Source organism: Calliphora vicina, chromosome 2 (genome assembly GCF_958450345.1).
Source record: "Calliphora vicina chromosome 2, idCalVici1.1, whole genome shotgun sequence".
NCBI lineage: Eukaryota > Metazoa > Arthropoda > Insecta > Diptera > Calliphoridae > Calliphora > Calliphora vicina.
Window position 1 is genome coordinate 77,647,806 of NC_088781.1, and position 12,500 is coordinate 77,660,305.

Below are 12,500 nucleotides of genomic sequence, written 5' to 3' on the forward strand. Positions count from 1 at the left end.
ATACATACATACATACATACATACATACATACATACATACATACATACATACATACATACATACATACATACATACATACATACATACATACATACATACATACATACATACATACATACATACATACATACATACATACATACATACATACATACATACATACATACATACATACATACATACATACATACATACATACATACATACATACATACATACATACATACATACATACATACATACATACATACATACATACATACATACATACATACATACATACATACATACATACATACATACATACATACATACATACATACATACATACATACATACATACATACATACATACATACATACATACATACATACATACATACATACATACATACATACATACATACATACATACATACATACATACATACATACATACATACATACATACATACATACATACATACATACATACATACATACATACATACATACATACATACATACATACATACATACATACATACATACATACATACATACATACATACATACATACATACATACATACATACATACATACATACATACATACATACATACATACATACATACATACATACATACATACATACATACATACATACATACATACATACATACATACATACATACATACATACATACATACATACATACATACATACATACATACATACATACATACATACATACATACATACATACATACATACATACATACATACATACATACATACATACATACATACATACATACATACATACATACATACATACATACATACATACATACATACATACATACATACATACATACATACATACATACATACATACATACATACATACATACATACATACATACATACATACATACATACATACATACATACATACATACATACATACATACATACATACATACATACATACATACATACATACATACATACATACATACATACATACATACATACATACATACATACATACATACATACATACATACATACATACATACATACATACATACATACATACATACATACATACATACATACATACATACATACATACATACATACATACATACATACATACATACATACATACATACATACATACATACATACATACATACATACATACATACATACATACATACATACATACATACATACATACATACATACATACATACATACATACATACATACATACATACATACATACATACATACATACATACATACATACATACATACATACATACATACATACATACATACATACATACATACATACATACATACATACATACATACATACATACATACATACATACATACATACATACATACATACATACATACATACATACATACATACATACATACATACATACATACATACATACATACATACATACATACATACATACATACATACATACATACATACATACATACATACATACATACATACATACATACATACATACATACATACATACATACATACATACATACATACATACATACATACATACATACATACATACATACATACATACATACATACATACATACATACATACATACATACATACATACATACATACATACATACATACATACATACATACATACATACATACATACATACATACATACATACATACATACATACATACATACATACATACATACATACATACATACATACATACATACATACATACATACATACATACATACATACATACATACATACATACATACATACATACATACATACATACATACATACATACATACATACATACATACATACATACATACATACATACATACATACATACATACATACATACATACATACATACATACATACATACATACATACATACATACATACATACATACATACATACATACATACATACATACATACATACATACATACATACATACATACATACATACATACATACATACATACATACATACATACATACATACATACATACATACATACATACATACATACATACATACATACATACATACATACATACATACATACATACATACATACATACATACATACATACATACATACATACATACATACATACATACATACATACATACATACATACATACATACATACATACATACATACATACATACATACATACATACATACATACATACATACATACATACATACATACATACATACATACATACATACATACATACATACATACATACATACATACATACATACATACATACATACATACATACATACATACATACATACATACATACATACATACATACATACATACATACATACATACATACATACATACATACATACATACATACATACATACATACATACATACATACATACATACATACATACATACATACATACATACATACATACATACATACATACATACATACATACATACATACATACATACATACATACATACATACATACATACATACATACATACATACATACATACATACATACATACATACATACATACATACATACATACATACATACATACATACATACATACATACATACATACATACATACATACATACATACATACATACATACATACATACATACATACATACATACATACATACATACATACATACATACATACATACATACATACATACATACATACATACATACATACATACATACATACATACATACATACATACATACATACATACATACATACATACATACATACATACATACATACATACATACATACATACATACATACATACATACATACATACATACATACATACATACATACATACATACATACATACATACATACATACATACATACATACATACATACATACATACATACATACATACATACATACATACATACATACATACATACATACATACATACATACATACATACATACATACATACATACATACATACATACATACATACATACATACATACATACATACATACATACATACATACATACATACATACATACATACATACATACATACATACATACATACATACATACATACATACATACATACATACATACATACATACATACATACATACATACATACATACATACATACATACATACATACATACATACATACATACATACATACATACATACATACATACATACATACATACATACATACATACATACATACATACATACATACATACATACATACATACATACATACATACATACATACATACATACATACATACATACATACATACATACATACATACATACATACATACATACATACATACATACATACATACATACATACATACATACATACATACATACATACATACATACATACATACATACATACATACATACATACATACATACATACATACATACATACATACATACATACATACATACATACATACATACATACATACATACATACATACATACATACATACATACATACATACATACATACATACATACATACATACATACATACATACATACATACATACATACATACATACATACATACATACATACATACATACATACATACATACATACATACATACATACATACATACATACATACATACATACATACATACATACATACATACATACATACATACATACATACATACATACATACATACATACATACATACATACATACATACATACATACATACATACATACATACATACATACATACATACATACATACATACATACATACATACATACATACATACATACATACATACATACATACATACATACATACATACATACATACATACATACATACATACATACATACATACATACATACATACATACATACATACATACATACATACATACATACATACATACATACATACATACATACATACATACATACATACATACATACATACATACATACATACATACATACATACATACATACATACATACATACATACATACATACATACATACATACATACATACATACATACATACATACATACATACATACATACATACATACATACATACATACATACATACATACATACATACATACATACATACATACATACATACATACATACATACATACATACATACATACATACATACATACATACATACATACATACATACATACATACATACATACATACATACATACATACATACATACATACATACATACATACATACATACATACATACATACATACATACATACATACATACATACATACATACATACATACATACATACATACATACATACATACATACATACATACATACATACATACATACATACATACATACATACATACATACATACATACATACATACATACATACATACATACATACATACATACATACATACATACATACATACATACATACATACATACATACATACATACATACATACATACATACATACATACATACATACATACATACATACATACATACATACATACATACATACATACATACATACATACATACATACATACATACATACATACATACATACGTACATACATACATACATACATACATACATACATACATACATACATACATACATACATACATACATACATACATACATACATACATACATACATACATACATACATACATACATACATACATACACACACACATACATACATACATACATACATACATACATACATACATACATACATACATACATACACACACACATACATACATACATACATACATACATACATACATACATACATACATACATACATACATACATACATACATACATACATACATACATACATACATACATACATACATACATACATACATACATACATACATACATACATACATACATACATACATACATACATACATACATACATACATACATACATACATACATACATACATACATACATACATACATACATACATACATACATACATACATACATACATACATACATACATACATACATACATACATACATACATACATACATACATACATACATACATACATACATACATACATACATACATACATACATACATACATACATACATACATACATACATACATACATACATACATACATACATACATACATACATACATACATACATACATACATACATACATACATACATACATACATACATACATACATACATACATACATACATACATACATACATACATACATACATACATACATACATACATACATACATACATACATACATACATACATACATACATACATACATACATACATACATACATACATACATACATACATACATACATACATACATACATACATACATACATACATACATACATACATACATACATACATACATACATACATACATACATACATACATACATACATACATACATACATACATACATACATACAGATAGGGCCGAGCTCTAGGCTACTATCGGGGTCAGCGGGTGGCGGATAGCTGAACGGCCTACAGATATGTAGGTCAGCTGCGATTAATAAGCAGTCCCCGACCGAGAGCGGCAGACTTTGAGGGCGTACTATAAAAAGGTACATGTGCCCGCTGACAAATCTGTGGCAATGGCGAATGGAGGCCGCCATCTAAATAAGCATCCACCCACAGGGGATGCCCTTAAGAAAGGAGCAAATAGGAGAGTGATGCCTTCGTGGATTCCCCAATCGAAAAAAATCCAGAAGCGTCTGACCCATATTGGGCGGCTATCTGGTCTGCGTCTGACCTCAGGAGAGGCGGCAGAATATACATTGACTCGTCTCTATGGCATTAAGATCGAGACCAGTAAGATCTTAATTATGGCATACTGGAACACATGGATATGATGAGGATGAACCCTTGGCCTGACGACTGCAGTGTTCCGGAACTTAAGTATGTAGAAGTGAAACCCTACAGAAATGGCTTCTGGGCTAATATTGCAGCTGCCTCCGTCCCGCTAAAACCCGGGAAGTCTCGAGACACGCTCTAAGTTTCGTCGCCATTAAGTTGGTGGTGTAGGTTCAGTTGACGTTGTCCTGATTAATACGGGTCTGGCTCTGAACACAACATCTCATAAGGACGTTGTGTCAACCCTCGCATGGCCTCCCTGCTTGCAAAGATAACCATGAGACCAAATAACGTAACTATACATCGAACTTAGATAACGGTTTTGAGTTGGGACCCAGTGAAAATATGAGTACCAATGATAAAATTAACAATATGAGTGAGATAAGAGAGGAAAATCCTTTCCAAAAAAGTGGTAGGATACGAAGATCACCAGCTAAGAATGATGTTTCCCAATCGTACAACGCAGGAAATACAACATTCGAAGATAGACATCTTGAACATCTTAAGATGGAAGAAGAAACAGCGTTCGTTGACCTTGGTAACAAACTGAGTGCAATGCACACCATAATATGCGAGGCTAGGAACATTCATAAGCCTATAAGAGACAACCTCCTGCAGGCTGTTGCATTATATCAACAGCTTCGAGAGTATAGAGAGGCAATCGCCCTGAATCTCATTCTGGATACACCACAGGGAACACCGGAAGTTGTAAGAATCAATAAAGGGACACAAACTGAGAAGGAAACCACTAAAGACGTTACTAAGAGAGCAGCCGCCTTCACACCAGAGAAAAATAAACCTACTAAAAAGATTCGCACATCACAACCAGAAGAAGTAGGTGTAGATGCTGAAAACGACAAGCAGTGGTCCGTAGTAGAAGGAAAGAAAAGGAATCGAAGCACCAAGAAGAGAAGCAGTAAGAACGTGATTAGAAATAAAGGTGAAACAATAACAATTAAGGCTGACGGTTCAAGCTATGCTGATATATTGAAGGAAATGAAGATTGCCATTAAACCTGAGGAAATTGGAGTTGGTATAAGGAAGATACGAAAAACCATGGATGGAAACGTTCTAATAGAGATGACGAAAGGAGAAGGACAAGCGAAGAAACTGGAGGGTGCTATAAAGGGATCCTTTGGGGACAATGTTCAAGTACAAACAAATCTAGAGAAATTTCTTCTTGATATTAGAGATATGGAAGAAACTACCGATGAAGGGGAAGTAATTAATGCCATTATTCAGGCCTCCAGTGAAGCAGATAGTACCAGGATCAAAGTACGTAACATGCGAGACTACTATGGTGGTACGAAACAGGCACTCGTAGAAGTACCCGGAAACATTGCTGCTACTATTCTAGGGAGAGGTAAAATTAAGGTCGGACTAGTATTATGTCGAGTAAGAAGGAAAACATTTGTCAAACGGTGCTTCAGGTGCCTAGAGCAAGGACACCTTGCTCGGTCTTGCCAAGGAAGAGATCGTAGCCAAACCTGTATGAGATGCGGTATAGATGGACATAAGGCAAATACATGTAGAAACGAACCGAGGTGTGTAATCTGTCTAGAGGCTGGCCGACAAGATATAAACCACTATATTGGTACTGGCAATCTGTGCAATTATAAAAAATGAGCGTTAAGATACTCCAGATAAATCTAGGGAGAGGTCGGGAAGCCCAACAGCTGATGATAAATAGCGTAATGGAGAAGAAAGTAGATATAGCACTAATAAGTGAGCAATATGCTAGAATTGAAGGCAGCGCTTGGTATCAAGATGCTCTGGGCAAATCATCTGTGTATATACGTGACCCATTGATTACAATAGATAGAATTGAAGAAGGCAATGAAAATTTTGTAGTCTTGCACACCAGCAGGGTACGAATATATAGTTGCTACTATTCACCAAACATGGAGATAACAGAATTTCAAAATAAAATTGATAAACTCGAGCAAAACGTGAGGAACGGAACTTCTCCAGTGCTAATAGGAGGAGACTTTAATAGTAAGTCGTTTGAATGGCTCTCAGGAAGAACAGATAAAAGAGGAATAGCAGTAAGTGAAATGATTGCATCTCTGGGTCTGGTTGTTTTGAACAGGGGAAGGTCTCCAACTTTCAGGAGAAGAGACTCTAGTTCAATTATAGACATAACTTTTGCGTCACCGTCTATAGCAAACAAGACACTGAAATGGGATGTTCTAGAAGACGAAACACTGAGTGACCACCAATATATCCAGATGGAAATGGATCTGTCATTCAAAAATGCCACAGCGAACCCCACTCGAACTAAATGGAATACACGAAAGATAGATAAGGAAAACTGCGTTGAAAAGCTGATGGATATCAAATCCAGAACACAGCCTAGTGACAACTTAAATGTAGATATCGCTGCCGGACGACTTACCGACATCCTCACAGAGATATGTAATGCTGGAATGAAAAAGAATAAAATAGTTGGTCGAGTTCGAAAACATGCCTACTGGTGGAATCAAGAAATCGCATGTTTCAGAAGAGAATGTCACAAGGCAAAACGAGTAGCTACACGAAGGAAAGGTGATCCAGTAACAATGGAATTGTATAGAAGAGCTAGGAAAAATCTCAGAGTTGCTATCAGAAACTCTAAGAAAAAGGCTTGGGACTCACTATGCGAGGAAGTAAATAAAGACCCATGGGGCCTTCCGTATCGAATAATAATGAAGAAGACGGGAAACAGATGCAAAATACCTGGTATAACAGATCCAAGTTGGGCATACACTATAGTGAGCACACTTTTCCCCCAAACGGAAAGAACCAGGAGGAACTTACCTACATTGCAATGCGCAAATAACTACGATCTTTTCTCTCGCAATGAAATAATTGATACATGCCACACTTTGAAGAAATGCAAAGCACCAGGACCAGATGGGATCCCAAATGAAATCATAGCTATAGTCTGTGAGCACTGGCCGGATATATTTATGGATACATTTAACATTTGTCTCAAAGAAGGAGTTTTTCCAAAACTTTGGAAAAAACAATATCTTGTGCTGTTGCGCAAAGGCAACAAACCATTAGAAAATCCATCTTCATACAGACCCCTATGCCTTTTGGACACTTGTGGAAAGTTTTTGGAGAAATTGATATTAAATAGACTTGTGATGGAAATAAACGAAAAAGGAGGTTTCTCACATATGCAGTTTGGATTCGTGAAAGGTAAATCCACTGTAGGAGCCATCCGTGAGGTGGTAAATACTGCAAAGGAAGCTTTTGAGCACTTGCGATTTTGCTCCATCGTCACCCTGGACATCAAGAACGCATTCAACTCTGCAAACTGGAATGTAATTCGACAAACAATGCGAGAGCGAAATTTCTCAGAATATTTGGTAAAAATGGTTGATAATTATCTGGAAGATAGAATCCTTGAATATGATACTGAAGATGGAATAAAAAGCTACGAAGTGACAGCTGGCGTCCCCCAAGGTTCCATACTGGGTCCTTTTCTATGGAATCTAATGTACGACGGATTGTTGAAACTGAATCTACCAAATGGATCACGACTAGTTGGATATGCAGATGACGTAGCCCTAGTAGTAGATCAACCTTCTGTACCCTTGATCGAAATAGTAACAAACGACTGCTTAGGAAGAGTTAATATGTGGTTAAGAACAAAAAATTTAACACTTGCCGCGAACAAAACTGAGGCGATTCTTGTGACCAAACGAAGATCTTTTGAATACCCGAAACTGAGAGTGGATGGATATCAGATTACTATGAGTAGGACTTTGAAATACCTGGGTGTAATCCTAGACAGCAGACTATCTTTTGAGCCACATATAAGAATGGTAACTGAGAAAGCCTTAGGAACTGCATCAAAACTGTCAAGAATAATGCCAAATATTAAAGGCCCAGGACAAACTACCAGACGACTAATTGCTACAGTAGCATATTCACAGGTTCTATATGCAGCTCCTGTTATGAGTGCGACTGTCTCAAGTAGCAAAAAACTCAGAACCATCCTAGAAAAGGTGCACAGGACATGCACAATACGAGTAACATCAGCATACCGAACCATATCTACTGCAGCTGTGTCCGTTCTCGCTGGTGTGCCACCGATTGATCTGCTACTAAATGAAAGGAAGGAAATATACGATGAACGAGTGTCTGTCACACAAACCGTCGGTAACCATAGGAGCGAAATAATCCGTATAAAAAAGGCTGCAAGAGAAAATCTTCTCGAAACGTGGCAAAGACAATGGGATGAAACAAATAAAGGAAGATGGACCCACGTTCTCATTCCCAATGTAAAAATTTGGATGAACAGGAAGCATGGGGAACTAAATTTTTACCTGACGCAAATATTCAGTGGACATGGCAACTTTGGTAGCTACCTGCAAAGATTCCGGATAAGACAATCCGCAATATGCGAAATCTGTAACGAATGCGAGGATAACGTCGAACACACAGCTCTGAAATGCATCTCCTGGAGCAGCAGGCGGAACATCCTACCTGGTATGTTTGAGAACATGACCATAGCACAAATGATAGACTTAATGTTAACAAGAAGAGGGAATTGGTGCAAATACTCCCACTTTATTGAGGAAATTATGATTGAGAAGACTAAATGCCAACAAATACAAGTGCCGAACCCCTAATCGCATACAAATGTATGTGGACGGGGGACTAGGAAAACGATGATGACTGCGGTGCAGTAAATGAACACCATCCCGAAGTAATGCGGGAGCGGTCCCGGGGTGGTGGTTCCAGTGTAGGACCACTAGATGATAGTGCGCTATCACTACGTCCTCCATAAAAAAAAAAAAAAAAAACATACATACATACATACATACATACATACATACATACATACATACATACATACATACATACATACATACATACATACATACATACATACATACATACATACATACATACATACATACATACATACATACATACATACATACATACATACATACATACATACATACATACATACATACATACATACATACATACATACATACATACATACATACATACATACATACATACATACATACATACATACATACATACATACATACATACATACATACATACATACATACATACATACATACATACATACATACATACATACATACATACATACATACATACATACATACATACATACATACATACATACATACATACATACATACATACATACATACATACATACATACATACATACATACATACATACATACATACATACATACATACATACATACATACATACATACATACATACATACATACATACATACATACATACATACATACATACATACATACATACATACATACATACATACATACATACATACATACATACATACATACATACATACATACATACATACATACATACATACATACATACATACATACATACATACATACATACATACATACATACATACATACATACATACATACATACATACATACATACATACATACATACATACATACATACATACATACATACATACATACATACATACATACATACATACATACATACATACATACATACATACATACATACATACATACATACATACATACATACATACATACATACATACATACATACATACATACATACATACATACATACATACATACATACATACATACATACATACATACATACATACATACATACATACATACATACATACATACATACATACATACATACATACATACATACATACATACATACATACATACATACATACATACATACATACATACATACATACATACATACATACATACATACATACATACATACATACATACATACATACATACATACATACATACATACATACATACATACATACATACATACATACATACATACATACATACATACATACATACATACATACATACATACATACATACATACATACATACATACATACATACATACATACATACATACATACATACATACATACATACATACATACATACATACATACATACATACATACATACATACATACATACATACATACATACATACATACATACATACATACATACATACATACATACATACATACATACATACATACATACATACATACATACATACATACATACATACATACATACATACATACATACATACATACATACATACATACATACATACATACATACATACATACATACATACATACATACATACATACATACATACATACATACATACATACATACATACATACATACATACATACATACATACATACATACATACATACATACATACATACATACATACATACATACATACATACATACATACATACATACATACATACATACATACATACATACATACATACATACATACATACATACATACATACATACATACATACATACATACATACATACATACATACATACATACATACATACATA